This window comes from Lynx canadensis, chromosome B3, assembly GCF_007474595.2.
Source record: "Lynx canadensis isolate LIC74 chromosome B3, mLynCan4.pri.v2, whole genome shotgun sequence".
NCBI classification, from domain to species: Eukaryota; Metazoa; Chordata; class Mammalia; order Carnivora; family Felidae; genus Lynx; species Lynx canadensis.
The window spans coordinates 18,606,355-18,628,065 of NC_044308.2; positions in this window are offsets into that span (position 1 = coordinate 18,606,355).

Here is a 21,711-nt window from a genome sequence, read left to right on the forward strand (position 1 = left end):
GGCATGACTCCAGGGACAACACCAAAGCTTTCTCAAAACACATTTTTGGCATTAGCTTCTAGGACTATACATGAAGAATTAGTCATACAGAAAACCTTTAACGATAGCAAATTTGGGTCTACTGAGGGTGTATTTGATTTGTGAAAATCAAGCTATTGAAAATCAAGCCAAAACAAGTTGTAATTCTAACTCATGGACTCTGATTTTTTTAGGTAGCTTATTGAACCAGCCCTAGAAAGACTCTAAAACAGGCAGTTCCATTTATTTTTTTAATGTTTATTTATTTATTTTTGAGAGGGAGGGAGAGAGAGAGAGAGAGAGAGAGAGAACAGTGGAGAGGCAGAGAGAGGGAGACAGAATTCCAAGCAAGCTCCATGCTTTCAGTGTAGAGCCCAATGTGGGGCTTGAACTCATGAACCATGAGATCATGACCTGAGCTGAAACCAAGAGTCGGACACTTAACCTACTGAGCCACTCAGGCACCCCAGTAATTCCATTTTAACAATTCTTTCATCCTTTTTTTTTTTTTTCAGAATGGAAAAACAAAAAACAAAAATACTCTCACAGCCAGAAACACTTGATTTCAGATTCCAGCCCTGGCACTTATTAGCTGTGTAACTTTGGGCAAATTACTTAACCATTGAGTTTTAGCTGAAAAATCTCCCTAAAGGAAACATACCTACCTCCTAAGGTTATTCTACTCTTTTTTTTTTTTTTTTCTGTTTCTCCTTCCCTGAATGGAGGATTCAGGGACATTGTCCTGGGACATTGTCTTCATTCCAGATTCTTCATTCCTCTACTCCCTGTAGTTAAGTGGTAAGTTAGATCTCTGAAAATAATCACGTCTTGATTTCTGGATTCTGCCAGTCTCCGTGGTATAAATACTTCCACCATGGCTGAGTTTAAGTTATGAACAGTTTATCAATAGGCTCACAAAGTTCCTAAGTATTTAATAACTGGCCATGATGGATGGTAGAAGCTCACTGCAGCACATCTCTTCCTCCTTCTCTCTCCTTTATGCTTTATACTTTCCTGATAGACCTGTGGATGTTGCCAGATAGAATTTCCATCTGTGCCTCTGACTTTTACATTTAACCAGCTCATGTGCTAGAATTCCGGTGGTCTAACCATTGCCTCCCATCTTCTTGAATACTCTTTGGCTATCTCATCAGCAGGAATTTTCAAAGGAGGCAGAGGGCTCTTGGTTTTCTGTAGGGATCTGTTAATTTACATTTGGGTGTCCTCATTCTACCTGTGTTGAGGACTGATCTATTACCAGTAGAGTTTTCCATTGTATAAGTGCTCAGGCTTCTCTGCCCACCCTCTACCCACAACGATTCTGGATCCAATTCCAATCTGAGTGTGTTTTGGGGAATGCGGAGTCCAACATTATCAACCAATTCTGACACCAGCTGGGTATCCTATAATTCAACTCAATTCTGACACTATCTACCTAAGGGGAACATCAGATCCCACAGGTTAAAGGGTTCAGTTCTACAAGACTGTCCTCACCATACACATACACTTCAGATGCCAGTCATAAGCTGAGATTATCACATGTGCTTTGGATCAACTGTCAGAGAGGTTTATGACCCCATCCTTCGATTCGATGAATTCACTAGAGTGGCTTACAAAACTCAAAGAACTATTTTACTTACTAGATCACTGGTTGATTATAAAAGGGTGTGACTCAGGAACAGCCAAATGGAAGAGATGCTTAGGGCAAGGTATAGGGAAAGGGTGTGAGCTTCTATGTCCTCTCTAGGCCCACCAGTATCCCCAAATCTCCGCATGTTCACTAACTTAGAAGCTTTCTGAAACCTGTCCTTTTAAGCTTCACTTCATAGCCGTGATTGGCTATGGGTGGGTCATTGGCAATTGATTCAACCTCCAGTTCCTTTTCCTCTCCAAATGTTGGGGGATGGGACTGAAAGTTCCAGTCCTACAATCACATGGTTGGTTCCTAAGGCAACCAGCCCCTACCCTTAGATGGGGGTATAAAAGTCACTTCATTGACATAGCAGAAGACAGCTTTACTCCTCTCATTTCAGGAAATTCCAAGGGTTTTAGGAGCCAGAAACAGGATGGAAGACCAAATATATATTCCTTTTTGGAAGTCACAGTATCATACCATCTGATTGCATTCTACTTCCAGTGGAGTCTGGAGGAGCTTTGGAAACCCAGCAAATGGAGAAAAAAGAACCAGAGTTCTGGTACTCTGCCACAAGGCCATGTGATAACATGCATGTCAGAAGGAGAAAGAGCACCATCCACAGACACTCTCAAAGCAATGTAAGTTGACTTAGTAAGGAGCTCTTCCTCCCAGGGTGGGTCTTAGGCACTAAAAACATCCATGTGTTGTAACAGTCTTGAGAAGGACCCCCAGGCATCCAAAGATAGATACCAACTCCATCAAGCACGGGTTATGTTCATAGATTATTTCACATCGGCTCTATCACAACCCTATGAAGGTGAAATTCTTACCCTGATTTTCCAGGTAAGGGTGGATCACACACCCAGGGTTATCAAGGAAATGGTTCGGCTCATAAGCCTTACTGGAAATGTAAATTAGCATAATCCTCCAAAAGGCAATGTTGCCTTTTATCTCAGTCTTGAAATTCTTCATCCTGTCTCTTTAAAAAAGACCTTTGGTTATGTCAGTCCAGGTAAGCTTACTTTCATAACCAACAGCCCCCAAATCTTAGCTAGAGAAAGGCGGGGTTGGCAAACCATCTATACAGGCTGGATAGTAACTGTTTTAAGCTTTGTAAACCATACAATCTCTGTTGGAACTGCTCATTTCTGTCTTTGTGAAAGAAACCACAGACAATAAGCGAATGAATGGTGTGGCTGTGCTCCAGTCAAACTTTATTTATGGACACAAATTTGAATTTCACGTCATTTTCACATGTTACAAAATTCTATCCTTTAAACCATTTTACAAATGTAAAAACTATGTGGAGCTCACAGGCCATAGAAAAGGAGGGAGCAGGCTGGATTTGGCCTTAGCTCCACAGTTGGCTGGCCCCTGCCTGAAGCTCTGGAAGTTTCCTCTCATTGAGGCAGTGGTCCAACATGGGGGCTCCTGGCTGGAAGGCCCTCCTGGGTGGCTCTTTGCCAGTGGGTTCTCAGGGATCCAGGATCCTGTGCTCCACCCTTTACAGACCTTCAAGTCTTCTCTACTCTCTCACTGAAGGAGAGAGAGGACAGAGAGGATTTTGTAGGCATTTTTCCTGGGCAGCCTGGAGGTGTCCACATTACCTCCTCCCGCATTCCACTGCCCACGAGTCAGCATGCTCCAAATGGCAGGAGAGACAGCGAAGTTTGTCTAGCTGTGTTCCCAGGGGGAAAATGGACAGGGGCTCCGTGATCACAGAGCAGCGTATTCACAAATCAAATAACACACTACGTTCACATGTGTCCATACTACAGCTGTACTTTAAAGTTGCGAGACTGGAAGAGTGTTTGGGTAACTCACTTGAGCATCTGATTCTTGATTTCGGCTCAGGTCATGATTTCACAGCTTGTGAGTTTGAGCCCTGCATTGGGCTCTGCACTGACAGTGCAGAACCGGCTTGGGACTCTGTCTTCCTCTCTCTCTGTCCCTCCCTGACTCATTCTCTCTCTCTCTCTCTCTCTCTCTCAAAAATAAATAAACATTAAAAAAATAAAGGTGCAAGACTGGAAACAAGCCTGGTTGGAGGAGAACTTTGGAATAACAGTTGAGCCTGTGAGTATATCCCATGCCCTAGGCACCATGCACATTTTGATCCTGCAGCCTGTTCTTGGGCCTGGAGCCTCCAGGTCATTGCTGAAGTGATCTCTGCACAATGCTATCCTCTTCTGCCATATGGCAGAGCCACGGCCACAGAGGCCAGGCTAAGGTGGTGGGCCTGGGGGTAGTAACTCTGTGCCCAACTGACTTGAGTAACCCCCACAACCACCGATAGGGAACGTGCTATGGACCATTCCAATTTTAAAGACGAGAAAACCAAAGACCCTGAGAATGCCTCATTTGACAGCTGAGGAAACTGATTCCAGAGAGATGAAATGGCTTTCTCAAAGTCATGTCGTATTAACTATAATAATAGTATTTTCCCCAGGTGCATGGGTGTCTCAGTGGGTTGAGTATCCAGTTCTTGATTTTCAGCTCAGGTCATCATCCCATGGTCGTGGGATGGAACCCCATGCTGAGCTCCGCTCTGAGCGTGGAACCTGCTTAAGATTCTCTCTCTTTCTCTCTCTCTCTCCCACTCTGCCCCTCTCCCCCACTTGTGCTCTATCTCTTTCTCTAAAATAAAATATTTTTTAAATAAAAAAGAACAATAATATTCTCCCATTTAATTAGTGCCTATTATGTGTTAGGGGATATGCTGAAATTAGATCTAATTTTCATAACAACAATGCAAGAGAGAGCTTTCTTCTTATTTTTCAAGAGTCCCCACAAGGGTATTCATTAAGGTCATACAGCTGGCAGGTGAGTAAGCAGGATAATGCTGTCCCCACTCTTTCTGAAGCCACCATGCCCAGCTGCTTCCTGGCACTGCGACAAGGCCTGAACATTCCCCATCCCTTCCCTGTCCTCAAGGGTGCCTTGGGGCCTAGGGCTGTCCTTGGCTTCCATAGACCTGCCCCAGCATTTCCCCCCTCTGAAAAAAGGTGAAGAAACATTTCACAATGGAGATACCAAGCGCTTGACTTGCCAGCAGCCCACGCTCTTGGGGACAGGAGGGAGAGGCCTCAGCTCCTGCTGCTCTTGGGGATGAGTAGACCAGGTTCCCTATTCCAGAGTTTCCCAATGTCCAGGAGGGGAGATGTGGGGCTGACAGAGGGTGGAGGGAGGGGAGGAGGGACTGGTGTGGGGTTTTATATACAAATTACATTTAAATTCAGATGCCAGCAGGTACAGCATGCTGAACGATTCTAGATGGGGGACATTACCCCTGGGCCTCAGTTTCCCCATTCATTCATAAAGGGAGAATAACAGGGTAATGCGCCTGGCAGGGGAGATCAAGTGGGACTGGGGAAGGCACTTACATGTTGAAATGCATCGTGTGACCTTGAGGTGTCCAAGACTCCCCATTCTGGCCCCTTCTCAGCAGGCCCTTCCAAGGTATGCCTCCAAGGCTGGGCTCACTGGTTAAAAGACTATGTCAGGTCAGATACCAAAAGTTTGAGGTGACTGTTCTGGGGGCCTTGTGTGGTGGTTGCCATGCCCTCCCACCAAGAGTTCTCCCTCAGTGAAGGTCACTGCCACTGAGACTCCCTTGGTACCTGCCCAGTGATAGGCAGGTTTGGAAGCCATGATGTGTGCCCTCATGAGCCTGGAAAATCTCCCCCAGTGGGGTTTGGAACTTAGAAAGGAAGTGTACTCCAAGTCTGTTCTCATCCATCAAGGTAAGCCCTGCAGGAGCCTGGCAACAACCAGCTGACCACATCCTACATCTGGAAAGGTCCCGACCCCATTGTGCTTTCAACCTCCACCAGATGACATTCTCATTCACCAACTCCCAAGGGCTCCAACACACACTTGCAACAGGTGTGAGCTGAGAAACACAGAAGTGCAGCTTGGGGACACTCTGGGTCTGTCTGATTGTCTGGAGGGAGGCCAGGGCAGGCCCAATGGGGCAAGGAGACCCTCCTGTCCCATAAAGCACCCCTGAGGTTGGAGGGTACCTAAAGAAGCTTGAATGTTCTTCCTGCTACTTGCATAGTATGACATTATTTTATGTATTTGTTGGCTTGTTGGCATTTTCCTGCCTCCCCTATGAGAAAGTAGGGTCTACAAGGCCAGGGACTTATTGTTTTCTTTTTAACCACCAGTGGCAGGATGAACAATCTTTTTCTCCTAACGATATCAAGTCCTAATTCCTGGTACCTGTAAATGTCACCTTATAAGGTGAGAGGGTCTTTGTAGATATGATTAAAGATCTTGAGAACGGAAGATTATCCTGAATTATCCAGGGGGGTCCTAAACCAAATCACAAGTATCTTTCTAAGAGAGAGGCAGAAGGAGAGGAGGGCTATGTGACCACAGAAGCTGAGGTGAGGGACACGGCTGCCAGAACCTGGAAGAGGCAAGGAACAGATTCTTTCCTCGGAGTCTCCAGAAAGAGCACAGCCCTACCACACCTTCATTCCAGCCCAGCGATACTGGTTTCTGACTTCTGGTCTTCAGAACTGTGAGAATATATTTCATTGTGGTTTTAAGTCACCAGATTGTGGTGATTTGTTACAACAGCCACAGAAAGTAAATACACTACCATATCCCAGTGCCTGGCCCATGGCAGATAGTTGATAGATATTTGTTGAAAGCATAAATGAATGTTCCTAGCCAAGGAGCCAAGGATGCTCCCCAAGCCAGCTTTGGTCTACCCAAGGGTTCAAGACCCCAGCCTGTGTCCTGAGTGGTTCTGCCTACAACAACGCCTTCAGCCTGGGCCTGTGAGGCTGTCCACCAGAGGGCCTGTGTCCGACTGAATTCTACTCACCTCTTGCAGAGTCATTGCCTCCCCCTCCCAGACAAAGCTGAACGTAAGCAAGGGGGCCACATCCAGTCAGCAGACATATCTGGCTGGCATAGAATCTTGTTTGTAAATTGCATTAGTTGCTAACATTTTATTGAAAATGGGGAGACTTCACATAAAATCAGGATTTCCAACCTCTGTGGAAAAATCAGATGTTCTTTTCAGCCTCAGGTTGTATTCCCACGTGGCTCAAGGGGTTAGACCTTAGTGGTAGCTCAGTCCACAACCACCAGGGACCCTCTCAGTGTCCATCTGCACACCTGCCCCCCACACTTGAGATGGAGGAATTCAGATTTTCTCAAACTTGCATGAAGTATCAGACCGTCTCAACCTCTCAGCTCCTCTGTCCCGCCTAACTGCCTCCCAAACCTTCTTTTGTAAAGATTCTAAAGGGACTCCTCCCTGCCCTGCTCAGGGGCTTTCTACAGGGGGTTCCACTTCCCTGGTCCCTTTCAGGCTCCAGGCCTCTGTAGCCTCTGGAAATCACCCAGTTGTTCCTGGGGGTCTTCACTCTCTTGGTCAGCAGGACAGCAAACTTCCCAGAGCCACCCAGGACGACCTCCCGCATTCCTGGAAGACGGTGGGACGGCAGAAATGCATCTGCTTTCCCAAGCACTCCCTGGCCGAGTCAGACAGTGGCTCCAACGGAAACCAAAAGCACTAATGAAGGAAAGGAATGTAAGTGAAACACTTGGGAAGGTCCCACGAGGAGGGTTCTTGGCTCACTTGGAGGACACAGGGTCCTCAACGTCTCCAAAACGATGCCCAAGTCTGAATGTCAAGTGTGCGTAAGACTCTCTGCATCTGCCTTTAAATGTGCAGATCCCAGGACTGACATTAGCAGGCTCTGATTCAATGCAACCGGGGGCGGAGGGGGGCGGGGAGGAGCGACCCAGAGAACTGCATTTATGGCCAGTGGCCCTAGTGGTTCTGACTTGGGGGTCTGGGACCGTACTGGGCCTGGGGGTGCAGAGCAGGGGGGTTCTCAGAAACACAACAGTCTCCTCCTCTCCAGGCAATAGCCACAGCAGCACAGAGAATCCATCTGATGAGAAGAGTCACTGAGTGGGGCCCCTAGGAAGTGATCTGTGTCCACAGCTGCCGTCTACTCGACTGTTTTAGCAAGTCTTCCCCAGGGCTTGAGAAAATGAAATTTAAAACATGTGTCAGGCCTTAATAGGACGAGTAAACTCCTCAGAGTCCTGCTCCGGCTAACATTTTTAATTCTGTGAGCACTTCTGACCAGGGGTCTCTAGCACTTGGGAATGGATTGAGTGAGATGAGGAATAAATATGCAGAATCAGCTGGCTCTGTGTGACCGCAGGCAAGTTCCTTAGCCTCTCTGAGCCTTGATGTCTTTACCTATAAACCGGGAACAAGAACTGCCTCAAAGGGATATTGTAAAAAATTAATTGAGATGAGGAACATGCATGTCTGACTGTTAACAGGCACTCATGCAAGTTTCCATGTCTGGACCCCATATTTTAATCCTAAGGTTGGGGAATGTCTGATGTTGTGGCTTCCACATCTTTCTCTCCTGCACCACTGGGGTGAGGAGTGGGGTGCCAAGTCTGCAGCTCTGATAGTCACGGCTTTCGGTGACCATTAGCAGAAACCCACTCAAATAGGCAAAAACAAACAAAAAAAAATAGGTGTATAAATGAGGTGCATTTATTATCACAAAGCAGAGGGAACCCCTCAAAATATGTGAGCCTAGGAAGACCTGGACCCAGGAATGGGAAAGCCATGGAAAACCCTCTTTCCTTCTGGGTTCCCTTTTCTCATTGTCTGCCTCTCCACATGGCCTCTTGAGCAGGCTTGTGGCCAGGCCCATGGGACAAGGTAGCTGACATTGAACCTCCTTGCTGACATGTCTTCAATTCAGGTGAGCAACAGAGAACATTGACATCTCCAAATCCCACCCACAAGTTCCCAGGCCCAGCATGGGGGTCTTCACCCCCAGACCAATCAGCTACAAGGAGGGGCCCAGCTCAGCCCTGGCACACTGTGTCAGCCACTCCTCCCAATGGGATTGTCTTCAGTGCAGCAGGGCCAGGGCCTCCTAAAGTTGTCCGTCCAGGAGTCCAACCCTGATGCATAACTCATTTAGGATGCATAACTTTCATCCTCCAAACCTGCCTAGAAGCATCTGGGGATGGGGAGAGCAAGCCTAGCATCCATACAACTTCTCCACAGGGCCATGATGAGTCCTGTCATGCAAAAAGAGGCAGAAAACTGCTATTGTGAGAGCATTTGCTTCTGCCAGCCAGGTCTTGGCTAATCCTGGGTGATGCATGGAAGATTCTCCATCAAGGGGACACCCTGTGGAAAGGTACAGGTATCTGACTAGCACTTCCCTGCTCTGCTCACAAAGTCTTTGTGCAGACATCTGCTTGAGCCCTCACAAAACTATGAGAGAGAGAGAGTTAGGTGGTCACAGAGCTAACCAGAACCACTACGCTGCACTACTTGGGGCAACATTCACACTGTGATCTAAGTGAATGGCACCTCCTGGAGTTGTGCAGTGCACTACCTGGGTAGCTGAACATAGTGTCCCTGTAGCTAATCATTAACAGAGCCAGGTGAAACTCAGGACATTGGCCTTGAATTCTATTTTCTTTCCATTGCTGTCTCTCCTTCTGAAGTACCTCACTGAATTTGAAAAGATGCCTGATGCCTACACTGTTGGGCTCCTCATCTATAAATTCAGGCTAAAAAATCAACTTCCATTGCTGGGATGAGTAAATGCTATAAAGTAGAAAATAGGACCCTGACACAGGGTCTAGGTCTTAGTGAGAATGTGAGAAAAGGAAGTAGCTATTGCTACCACTTCTATTGTCATAATAATATTCATTGTAAGTATCTGTGCCCGCTATTATTAAGATCCTCTTTCCCATGCAGACACACCTCCTCCTCAGGGTGGTGAGGGTCCAAGGCTCCTAGCACCACACTGCACAGATTAGGTAGTGCTCTGTCTTCCTCTTGCTCTGCTAAAGTGGGGGTGACCCACGTCATACTCCAGGGGGTTGGTGAGGAAGGAGCCCTCATCGGCTGAGACAGGAATAGCCACCTGATAGGTCCATGAGTGAAATGGTTGAGAGCTTCTGGCGCCACCCCTGCCCTGCCTTCCTTCTCCCTGCTGTGTCATGCAGGTGTTGATGCGCGTGCCTCACTCTCCCTAGTAGATCCAGCAGCCACTGACCGCCTGCCTCACCTGCGCCCAGAGCAGGATGTGGTTCCTGTGTGTCCCACACAGTAAATGGATGAAGGGCTGGGTGAGCACATGAGAAGTGGAACTCTCCCCTTCAGCTTCCATTTAGCACATTTTCATTTCCTTTCTCCCAGCACACCTTAGGGTGTACCTGCTCTGTGAAATGCACAGTGCCAGATTGGGACACTAAGACAAATCCACATGCCCTTGACCTTGGCAGCTCACACCTAGGCAGGAAGAGCTCTGGGCCTGCTCCACCCCCTCCTCCAAGCCCCTGGGCAGATTGGCTCTACCTCAGAGGTCCTCACTCTAGCAGGCAGCAGAACCCGCTGGAGGGTTGTCAGGACACACACTACTGCCCCCCTCCCCCGCCCCCTGCATTTCTGCTGTAGTGGTCTGAGTTTGAAAGCAGGCATTTCTCCCAAGTGCCCAGGGGTAGCTGTTGCTGCTGGTTGGGGACCACGCCTTGAGACCACCGCCCTCCCTGAAGGGGGCGCTGGTTCCCCAGTGCCAGCCTGCTGTTGCTTTGGGGATTACAACGTAATGCTGCCAGGTCTCCTGATTTTTCAGAGGAAGCCAGAAGTGCAGATTTTCATGTAAACTTTCCTGATTAAAATAAAATGTGTAACGAAATTTTTAAAAAGTGAAACTGTCGGGAATTAAATAAAATATATCCACAGGTTGAATTGGATTCACAGCTTCCCACTTTGTGAGCAGGGTGTTTTACGCATGCGTGGTTTGATGCCGCTTAATGCCTGATGATGTTTGTGCCCATTGGCTTCTGACCGTTGCCACGTGTTCCCCAGGAGCTGAGGGTCTTGTTGGAACCCATGTGTTGTCCTTGTCCTTGCAGCCTAGGGCACAACGAAGACGGGTTGGTTTGTCTTACAAGCCTCTGTCAATGAGAAGGAACAAAAAGGCCACCCATCCTAAGAGGATTATCACAGACTTCTCAGACCACAAATAATTAATGGCGGGGCACACCACTGCGGGGAACCCTGGGCTGGGCTTAGCAAGAAGCCGGGAGCACCCTGCCAAGTGGGAAACTGAGAGACGCCACCGGTAACAATAGCCCCAATGAAATGACAGGCAGCTCAGCTTTCAGGCTCAAAGGACCGAAGATGATCTGAGCGCAGGTCAGGATAAGTGTCTCCCTCCCCAGGCATAGGACGGCAGAGCAGCGCACACCTCCAGCATCACGTCTGGCTTCGAAAGGCGGGCCTCCGGCCAGCAGCGCAGGCTCATTCTTGAGCTGGGCACTGCCTCATACAGCCATTCCTCTACCTACTTCTCTTATCCTTCAATAGGACAGCAACAGCCACAAAGCAGTTAATAACTCAGCATATCCAGCACATCGAGACTTTTCTGGATCTTTGAGCTGTACTTGCTGTTGAGTGATGATTACCTGTGGAAGAAAACACACAAAATATGGCAATTTTAGTTTACCTCCCCATCCCCACCATAAACACAACCAGCGAGCATGGCATGGGACAGCTTACTCCTGAGTACCATCAGATCAGCTGTGCAGAAGTCAGTCATTAAACCAGTTTACAAAACTGCTTAATTAAAAACTCTCATAGTCATGTGTGTGTGTGTGTGTGTGTGTGTGTGTGTGTGTTTCTTGTTTGTTTGTTTTTGCCTTGATTCATTTGATTTTCAGAATGAAGTGTTCTCTAGCTTGTTTTGAAAAGTCATAGTGGTCCAATGTAGAATGTTTCTAGGCCTGGAGATTAAGGTTTACTATTGTTCATGTTAACATGAAGAAACAGAGGGAAGCTTCCAATCTTCAACATGCCTATAGTTGGGGTATGGTCAGCCTATGCCACCATCACTCTTTGCCCAGAAGATTAGCTTCTCCCTGGATGAGGACCATCAAAACAGATACAAGAAATTGACAAGGGGTTTATTCTAGACATTTCTCACTCTGATCCTGGAAAGTATGTCCTTTAAACATGGAAAAACTGGATTAACATTTAGATTTCAACCAGAGCTCCTTCCTGGTGTCTGTGTCTCAGGCGGTCCCGCAGACTCAGAGAGTTTGAGGCTTGGAGAAAACACACACTCAGCACGCTGACCTGATGGAGGGTGCTCACTGCAACGCTTTTAAAGGACATGTTTTAGCAGGTACTATAGGAGGTTATTGTATTAATCAGGGTTTTCCAGAGAAACAGAACAAATAGGATGTGCATATATATGTCTCTCTGTCTCCATCTCTCTCCAAGAAATTTAAGGAATTGACTGACATGATTGTAGAAGATAGCAGTCTAATTTCTGCAAGGTGAGCCAGCAGGCTTGGGACCCAGGGAAGAGATGATATTTCAGCTTGAGTCCTAAGGTCATCTGAAGGCAGAATTGCACTTCCTTGGGGGAGACCAGTCATTTTTCTCCTAAGGCCTTCAACTGGTTGGGTGGGGCCCATCCACATTATAGAGGGTAATCTATTTTATTCCAAGTCTACTGATTTACTCCTAAATCTAAGACTACACTGTATGTTATCCAACATGAATTTAAATAACTAAGTAAATGAGGAAAAAATGTCTACTGATTAAAATGTTAATGTTATCTAAAGAATACCTTCACAGAAACATCTAGAATGTTTGACCAAATATCTGGGTACCATTGCCTAGTTGAGTTGACACGTAAAATTGGCCATCACAGGCACGGACTGGCTAATATTTGGGAAGTGGGCCTCTTAGGAGACTGATAAGCCAATGCTGAGTCCTTCCCTAAGATGGGATATCTCCTAACTCAGAGGCAAGAGCCTGACTTTTCCAGCCTTTTCACAAGAAAGTTTCACCCATCACAGGATTCTGTGGGGGAAAGAATCAGAGTCACAGTTTTTATAGCCTCTTGTTCTGCCCCACAGCCAACTAGATAGGAGAGAGAAATTGTAGCCAAGCATGGTGGGAAAATCAAGGGAATTGAGACAAAAGTCTTGGTTCCTTCTCTCGCCAACTGTGGCCTTGGGCAGGTTCCTGGACCAGACTAGGCCTCAGCTCTCCAGTATGGGAAATGGGAGCTCTGTGCAAGGCACTGCCCATGCTGCTATGGGATGCATGAGAACATAAGGAAGAACTCAACTTCAGGGAGCCTACACCCCACTCATTAAATCCGGCGTATTGAAGGAACACATGGAGTTCTGGTCAATTGAGATCTCACTTTCTTTTAGCTGATCTGTTTGTTCAGTTCAATAAGATGTTTACTTAGCACCTATTATGTCTTAGGCCCTTTATTAGAGGCTGGCAAGAGCAAGGTTAAAAGATGGGATCCTGCCCTGGAGCAGTGATTCTCAAACTTTCTGATTTGAGAACCCCTTTGCTCCTCCACTTTATTCTCCAAAACAGGGCAGGGGGAAAGCTAATGAGAAGAAGCGACATAGTTTTACATGTTTACTAACGTGAAATAAATTCCATAAGACTTTTTCAATGTTGAATTTAATAGAAGTCAGCTGGATTCATATATCTGCTTCTGCATTCCATGTGCTCTGATAAATCACATCCTGGAGACTTTAGAAGAAATAAGAAAAAGGGAAATAACATCTTAGTGTTAATTATGAAAATAGGTTTGACCTAGTGGGGCCCACTGGGCTTCAATAGACAGTTTGAGAGCCACTCAAAATGAGCCATGGGCATTAGTGTCAGGAAAATGTACTGCTTTTTGTAGATATTTTTAGTTGTCATATTAGTTGTAGGGCACTATTAACTGAGCCAGGAATCTAGCTCCATTTTACATGTAAACACAAAGTAATGTTTGCATAGTTTTGATATACTCAGTATTTTCCAAGAATTCAACTACCATAGCAAATGAGAGAAGATTACATGTTGCTTTGTTCAGAACTTTACTAAGAGTTATTAATCCTTTTGGAAAACACGTTATTAATGGCAATGTTGTTTGTGGTATTTGAGTTACCAGCACAAACTCCTGAATTATCCTGGATTTGAGCCTGTTGTTGTCCTCCTGACTATCCCATAGATACAAGAATCTTGTCTACTATCGTATCTGTGGCTTCTGTATTTATTTTTGTAATTAAGATTTTATTTTGAGAAAATTATAGATTCATATGCAATGGTAAAAAAAATAATACAAAGAGAGGCTCCTGGGTGACTCAGTTAAGTGTCTGACCGACACTTGATTTCAGCTCAGATCATGATCTCGAGTTTCATGAGATTGAGCCCCACATTGAGCACTGCATTGACAGTTTGGAGCCTGCTTGGGATTCTCTCTCTCTACCCTTCCCCCCCCTCAAAATAAATGAATAAATGTCTTTAAAAAATAAAAAAGTAATAACACAAAGAAATCCCAATAATCATTTACCCACTTTCCCCTAATGGTAACCTTTTCCAAAACTATAGCACAGTATCACAACTAGGAAATTGACACTGACACAGCCAAGACGCAGAACATTTCCATCACCAGAAGGATCCCTCACATTGCTCTTTTGTAGCCACACCCACGTCCCTCCTCCCCACCCGCTCCTGAACCCCTGACAAACACTAATATGTTTTCCATGTTGATAATTTTTTCATTGAAAGATTGGTATATAAATGGATTCATGCAGTATGTAGGCTCTGGATATTGGCTTTTCTCACTCAGCATAATTCTTTGGAGATTCATCTGGGGTGCTGTGTAAATCAAGTTTGTTCCTTTTTCATTGCTCAGTAGTATTCCACGGCATGGATGTACTACAGCTTGTTCCATTATTCACCCACTAAAGGACATCTGCCTTGCTTCCAGGTGTTTGGTTGCTGCAAATAAAGCCACTATAAACATCCATATACAGTTTTTTGTCTGAACACAAATCATTTCTCTGGGATAAATGTTCAGGAGTACAATACTAGTTGCATGTTTAGGTTTAAAAGAAAGTGCCAAACTGCTTTCCAGGGTGACTACCATTTTATATTCCCATCAACAATGTAGGAGTAATCCAATTTCTCTGTATCTTTTCAGTATCTTTTCATGTGCTTGTTTGCCATCCATATATCTGATTTGGTGAAATGTCTGTTCATGGCTTTGCCCAATTTTGAAGAATTGTTTGCTTTTTTATTGTTTAGTTTTGAGAGTTCCAAAAAACTCTAAAGATTAGCCTTTTATCATATACATGGTTTACAAATATTTTCTCTCACTCCATAATTTCTCTTTTCATCATCTTAACAGGGCCTTATGCAGAACAAAAGTTTTAAATTTTGATGAGATTTAATTTATCCATTTTTTTTCCTTTTACACATCATGTTGTTAATATCAAGTCTAAGAACTTTTTTTTGTTTATTTATTTTGGTGGTGGCGGGGGGAGGCAGAGAGAAAGAGAGAAAGAGAATCCCAAAGCAAATTTCACTCTGTCAGCACAGAGCCCAATGCAAGACTCAGTCCCATGAACCATGAGATCATGACCTGAGTTGAAATCAAGTGTCTGATGCTTAAACAACTCAGCCATCCAGGTGCCCCAAGTCAGGCAAAATAGGGAAATACTTTCCCCTATTTTTTTCTAAAAGTTTTACAATTTTACATGTCACATTTATGCCCATGATTCATTTTAAGTTAATTTTTGTACACTGCAGGGCAAGGTTCTTTTTTTTTTTTTTTTTTTTTTTTGCCTATGGATGCCCAGTTGCTCTGATACTGTTTGTTGCAAAGGCTATCTTTACCCCTACTGAATTGTTTTTGTTCCAATGTGAAAGAAAAATCATATTTATATGAGTTTATTTTGGGGCTTTCTATTCTGCTCTACTGATCTATGTCTATCCTACAAATGCCACAAAGTCTTAATTACTATACTCATATAGGAAGTCTTGAAATTGCAGAAACCAATGCTTTCCACCATATCCTTCTTTTTCAAAACCTTAGTTACTTTGGTTCCTTTTGTTTTTCCATATAAATTTTAGAATAATTTTGTTCATATCCATAAAATATCTTGGCTGAGATTTTGATAGGAGTTGCATTAGCCCGACATATCAGTTTGGAAGAATTACTATGTTGAGACTTCCAATTCACAAACATATGCCTCTCCATTTATTTCTATCTTCTTTGATTTCTTTCATCAGCATGTGTAGTGTTAGCTTACAAAATCCCACAAATAATTTGTTAGATTTACACCTATTTTATTTCTTTTGAAAGATTGTAAGTGGTGTTGTATTTAAAAAATTTTTAGGGCGCCCGGGTGGCTCAGTTGGTTAAGCTTCTGACTCTTGGTTTTGGCTCAGGTCATGGTCTCCTGGTTCATGGGTTCGAGCCCCATGTTGGGCTCTGTGCTGACAGTGCAGAGCCTGCTTGGGATTCTTTCTTTCCCTCTCTTTCTCCTTCTCTCTCTGCCTCTCCCCTGCTCATGTTCTCACTCTCTCAAAATAAATAAACTTTTAAAAAATTATTTATTTATTTTGAGAGAGAGAGACAGAATGAGAGTGAGGGAGGGTCAGAGAGAGACAAGGAGACACAGAATCTGAAGCAGGCTCCATGCTCTGAGCTGTCAGCACAGAGCCCGATGCGGGGCTCGAACTCACAAACTGTGAGATCATGACCTGAGCTGAAATCCAATGCTCAACCAACTGAACCACCCAGGCGCCCCACAATTTGTTAATCTTTAAAGAGAACTAGTTACCTGTTTTCTTGATTTTTCTTTAACATTTTTTTTATGAAATTTATTGACAAATTGGTTTCCATACAACACCCAGTGCTCATCCCAAAAGGTGCCCTCCTCAATACCCATCACCCACCCTCCCCTCCCTCCCACCCCCCATCAACCCTCAGTTTGTTCTCAGTTTTTAACAGTCTCTTATGCTTTGGCTCTCTCCCACTCTAACCTCTTTTTTTTTTTTTTCCTTCCCCTCCCCCATGGGTTCCTGTTAAGTTTCTCAGGATCCACATAAGAGTGAAACCATATGGTATCTGTCTTTCTCTGTATGGCTTATTTCACTTAGCATTACACTCTCCAGTTCCATCCACGTTGCTACAAAGGGCCATATTTCATTCTTTCTCATTGCCACGTAGTATTCCATTGTGTATATAAACCACAATTTCTTTATCCATTCATCAGTTGATGGACATTTAGGCTCTTTCCATAATTTGGCTATTGTTGAGAGTGCTGCTATGAACATTGGGGTACAAGTGCCCCTATGCATCAGTACTCCTGTATCCCTTGGATAAATTCCTAGCAGTGCTATTGCTGGGTCATAGGGTAGGTCTATTTTTAATTTTCTGAGGAACCTCCACACTGCTTTCCAGAGCGGCTGCACCAATTTGCATTCCCACCAACAGTGCAAGAGGGTTCCCGTTTCTCCACATCCTCTCCAGCATCTATAGTCTCCTGATTTGTTCATTTTGGCCATTCTGACTGGCGTGAGGTGATACCTGAGTGTGGTTTTGATTTGTATTTCCCTGATAAGGAGCGACGCTGAACATCTTTTCATGTGCCTGTTGGCCATCTGGATGTCTTCTTTAGAGAAGTGTCTATTCATGTTTTCTGCCCATTTCTTCACTGGGTTATTTGTTTTTCGGGTGTGGAGTTTGGTGAGCTCTTTATAGATTTTAGATACTAGCCCTTTGTCCGATATGTCATTTGCAAATATCTTTTCCCATTCCGTTGGTTGCCTTTTAGTTTTGTTGGTTGTTTCCTTTGCTGTGCAGAAGCTTTTTATCTTCATAAGGTCCCAGTAATTCACTTTTGCTTTTAATTCCCTTGCCTTTGGGGATGTGTCGAGTAAGAGATTGCTACGGCTGAGGTCAGAGAGGTCTTTTCCTGCTTTCTCCTCTAAGGTTTTGATGGTTTCCTGTCTCACATTTAGGTCCTTTATCCATTTTGAGTTTATTTTTGTAAATGGTGTGAGAAAGTGGTCTAGTTTCAACCTTCTGCATGTTGCTGTCCAGTTCTCCCAGCACCATTTGTTAAAGAGGCTGTCTTTTTTCCATTGGATGTTCTTTCCTGCTTTGTCAAAGATGAGTTGGCCATACGTTTGTGGGTCTAGTTCTGGGGTTTCTATTCTATTCCATTGGTCTGTGTGTCTGTTTTTGTGCCAATACCATGCTGTCTTGATGATGACAGCTTTGTAGTAGAGGCTAAAGTCTGGGATTGTGATGCCTCCTGCTTTGGTCTTCTTCTTCAAAATTCCTTTGGCTATTCGGGGCCTTTTGTGGTTCCATATGAATTTTAGGATTGCTTGTTCTAATTTCGAGAAGAATGCTGGTGCAATTTTGATTGGGATTGCATTGAATGTGTAGATAGCTTTGGGTAGTATTGACATTTTGACAATATTTATTTTTCCAATCCATGAGCAGGGAATGTCTTTCCATTTCTTTAAGTCTTCTTCAATTACCTTCATAAGCTTTCTATAGTTTTCAGCATACAGATCCTTTACATCTTTGGTTAGATTTATTCCTAGGTATTTTATGCTTCTTGGTGCAATTGTGAATGGGATCATTTTCTTTATTTGTCTTTCTGTTGCTTCATTGTTAGTGTATAAGAATGCAACTGATTTCTGGACATTGATTTTGTATCCTGCAACTTTGCTGAATTCATGTATCAGTTCTAGCAGACTTTTGGTGGAGTCTATCGGATTTTCCATGTATAATATCATGTCATCTGCAAAAAGCGAAAGCTTGACTTCATCTTTGCCAATTTTGATGCCTTTGATTTCCTTTTGTTGTCTGATTGCTGATGCTAGAACTTCCAGCACTATGTTAAACAACAGCGGTGAGAGTGGGCATCCCTGTCGTGTTCCTGATCTCAGGGAAAAAGCTCTCAGTTTTTCCCCGTTGAGGATGATGTTAGCTGTGGGCTTTTCATAAATGGCTTTTATGATCTTTAAGTATGTTCCTTCTATCCCGACTTTCTCAAGGGTTTTTATTAAGAAAGGGTGCTGGATTTTGTCAAAGGCCTTTTCTGCATCGATTGACAGGATCATATGGTTCTTCTCTTTTTTTTTTGTTAATGTGATGTATCACGTTGATTGATTTGCGAATGTTGAACCAGCCCTGCATCCCAGGAATGAATCCCACTTGATCATGGTGAATAATTCTTTTTATATGCTGTTGAATTCGATTTGCTAGTATCTTATTGAGAATTTTTGCATCCATATTCATCAGGGATATTGGCCTGTAGTTCTCTTTTTTAACTGGGTCTCTGTCTGGTTTAGGAATCAAAGTAATACTGGCTTCATAGAATGAGTCTGGAAGTTTTCCTTCCCTTTCTATTTCTTGGAATAGCTTGAGAAGGATAGGTATTATCTCTGCTTTAAATGTCTGGTAGAACTCCCCTGGGAAGCCATCTGGTCCTGGACTCTTATTTGTTGGGAGATTTTTGATAACCGATTCAATTTCTTCGCTGGTTATGGGTCTGTTCAAGCTTTCTATTTCCTCCTGATTGAGTTTTGGAAGAGTGTGGGTGTTCAGGAATGTGTCCATTTCTTCCAGGTTGTCCAATTTGTTGGCATATAATTTTTCATAGTATTCCCTGATAATTGTTTGTATCTCTGAGGGATTGGTTGTAATAATTCCATTTTCATTCATGATTTTATCTATTTGGGTCATCTCCCTTTTCTTTTTGAGAAGCCTGGCTAGAGGTTTGTCAATTTTGTTTATTTTTTCAAAAAACCAACTCTTGGTTTCGTTGATCTGCTCTACAGTTTTTTTAGATTCTATATTGTTTATTTCTGCTCTGATCTTTATTATTTCTCTTCTTCTGCTGGGTTTAGGCTGCCTTTGCTGTTCTGCTTCTATTTCCTTTAGGTGTGCTGTTAGATTTTGTATTTGGGATTTTTCTTGTTTCTTGAGATAGGCCTGGATTGCAATGTATTTTCCTCTCAGGACTGCCTTCGCTGCGTCCCAAAGCGTTTGGATTGTTGTATTTTCATTTTCGTTTGTTTCCATATATTTTTTGATTTCTTCTCTAATTGCCTGGTTGACCCACTCATTCGTTAGTAGGGTGTTCTTTAACCTCCACGCTTTTGGAGGTTTTCCAGACTTTTTCCTGTGGTTGATTTCAAGCTTCATAGCATTGTGGTCTGAAAGTATGCATGGTATGATTTCAATTCTTGTAAACTTATGAAGGGCTGTTTTGTGACCCAGTATATGATCTATCTTGGAGAATGTTCCATGTGCACTCGAGAAGAAAGTATATTCTGTTGCTTTGGGATGCAGAGTTCTAAATATATCTGTCAAGTCCATCTGATCCAATGTCTCATTCAGGGCCCTTGTTTCTTTATTGACTGTGTGTCTAGATGATCTATCCATTTCTGTAAGTGGGGTGTTAAAGTCCCCTGCAATTACCACATTCTTATCAATAAGGTTGCTTCTGTTTATGAGTAATTGTTTTATATACTTGGGGGCTCCGGTATTCGGCGCATAGACATTTATAATTGTTAGCTCTTCCTGATGGATAGACCCTGTAACTATTATATAATGTCCTTCTTCATCTCTTGTTACAGCCTTTAATTTAAAGTCTAGTTTGTCTGATATAAGTATGGCTACTCCAGCTTTCTTTTGGCTTCCAGTAGCATGATAAATAGTTCTCCATCCCCTCACTCTGAATCTAAAGGTGTCCTCAGGTCTAAAATGAGTCTCTTGTAGACAGCAAATAGATGGGTCTTGTTTTTTTATCCATTCTGATACCCTATGTCTTTTGGTTGGCGCATTTAATCCGTTTACATTCAGTGTTATTATAGAAAGATACGGGTTTAGAGTCATTGTGATGTCTGTATGTTTTATGCTTGTAGTGATGTCTCTGGTACTTTGTCTCACAGGGTCCCCCTTAGGATCTCTTGTAGGGCTGGTTTAGTGGTGACAAATTCCTTCAGTTTTTGTTTGTTTGGGAAGACCTTTATCTCTCCTTCTATTCTAAATGACAGACTTGCTGGATAAAGGATTCTCGGCTGCATATTTTTGCCATCTAGCACCCTGAAAATCTCGTGCCAATTCTTTCTGGCCTGCCAAGTTTCAAAAGAGAGATCAGTCACGAGTCTTATAGGTCTCCCTTTATATGTGAGGGCACGTTTACCCCTTGCTGCTTTCAGAATTTTCTCTTTATCCTTGTATTTTGCCAGTTTCACTATGATATGTCGTGCAGAAGATCGATTCAAGTTACGTCTGAAGGGAATTCTCTGTGCTTCTTGGATTTCAATGCCTTTTTCCTTCCCCAGTTCAGGGAAGTTCTCAGCTATGATTTCTTCAAGTACCCCTTCAGCACCTTTCCCTCTCTCTTCCTCCTCTGGGATACCAATTATGCGTATATTATTTCTTTTTAGTGTATCACTTAGTTCTCTAATTTTCCCCTCATACTCCTGGATTTTTTTATCTCTCTTTTTCTCAGCTTCCTCTTTTTCCATAACTTTATCTTCTAGTTCACCTATTCTCTCCTCTGCCTCTTCCATCCGAGCCGTGGTGGTTTGCATTTTGTTTTGCATTTCCTTTAAAGCGTTTTTCAGCTCCTCGTGACTGTTCCTTAGTCCCTTGATCTCTGTAGCAAGAGATTCTCTGCTGTCCTGTATACTGTTTTCCAGCCCAGCGATTAATTTTATGACTATTATTCTAAATTCACTTTCTGTTATATTATTTAAATCCTTTTTGATCAGCTCATTAGCTGTTGTTATTTCCTGGAGATTCTTCTGAGGGGAATTCTTCCGCTTGGTCATTTTGGATAGTCCCTGGTGTGGCGAGGACCTGCAGGGCACTTCCCCTGTGCTGTGGTGTATAACTGGAGTTGGTGGGCGGGGCCGCAGTCAGTCCTGATGTCTGCCCCCAGCCCACCGCTGGGGCCACAGTCAGACTGGTGTGTGCCTTCTCTTCCCCTCTCCTAGGGGCGGGATTCCCTGTGGGGTGGCGTGGCCGTCTGGGCTACTTGCACACTGCCAGGCTTGTGATGCTGGGGATCTGGCGTATTAGCTGGGGTGGGAAGGCAAGGTGCACGGCGTCGGGGGGGGCAGGCTTAGCTCGCTTCTCCTTAGGTGATCCACTTCAGGAGGGGCCCTGTGGCAGCCGGAGGGAGTCAGA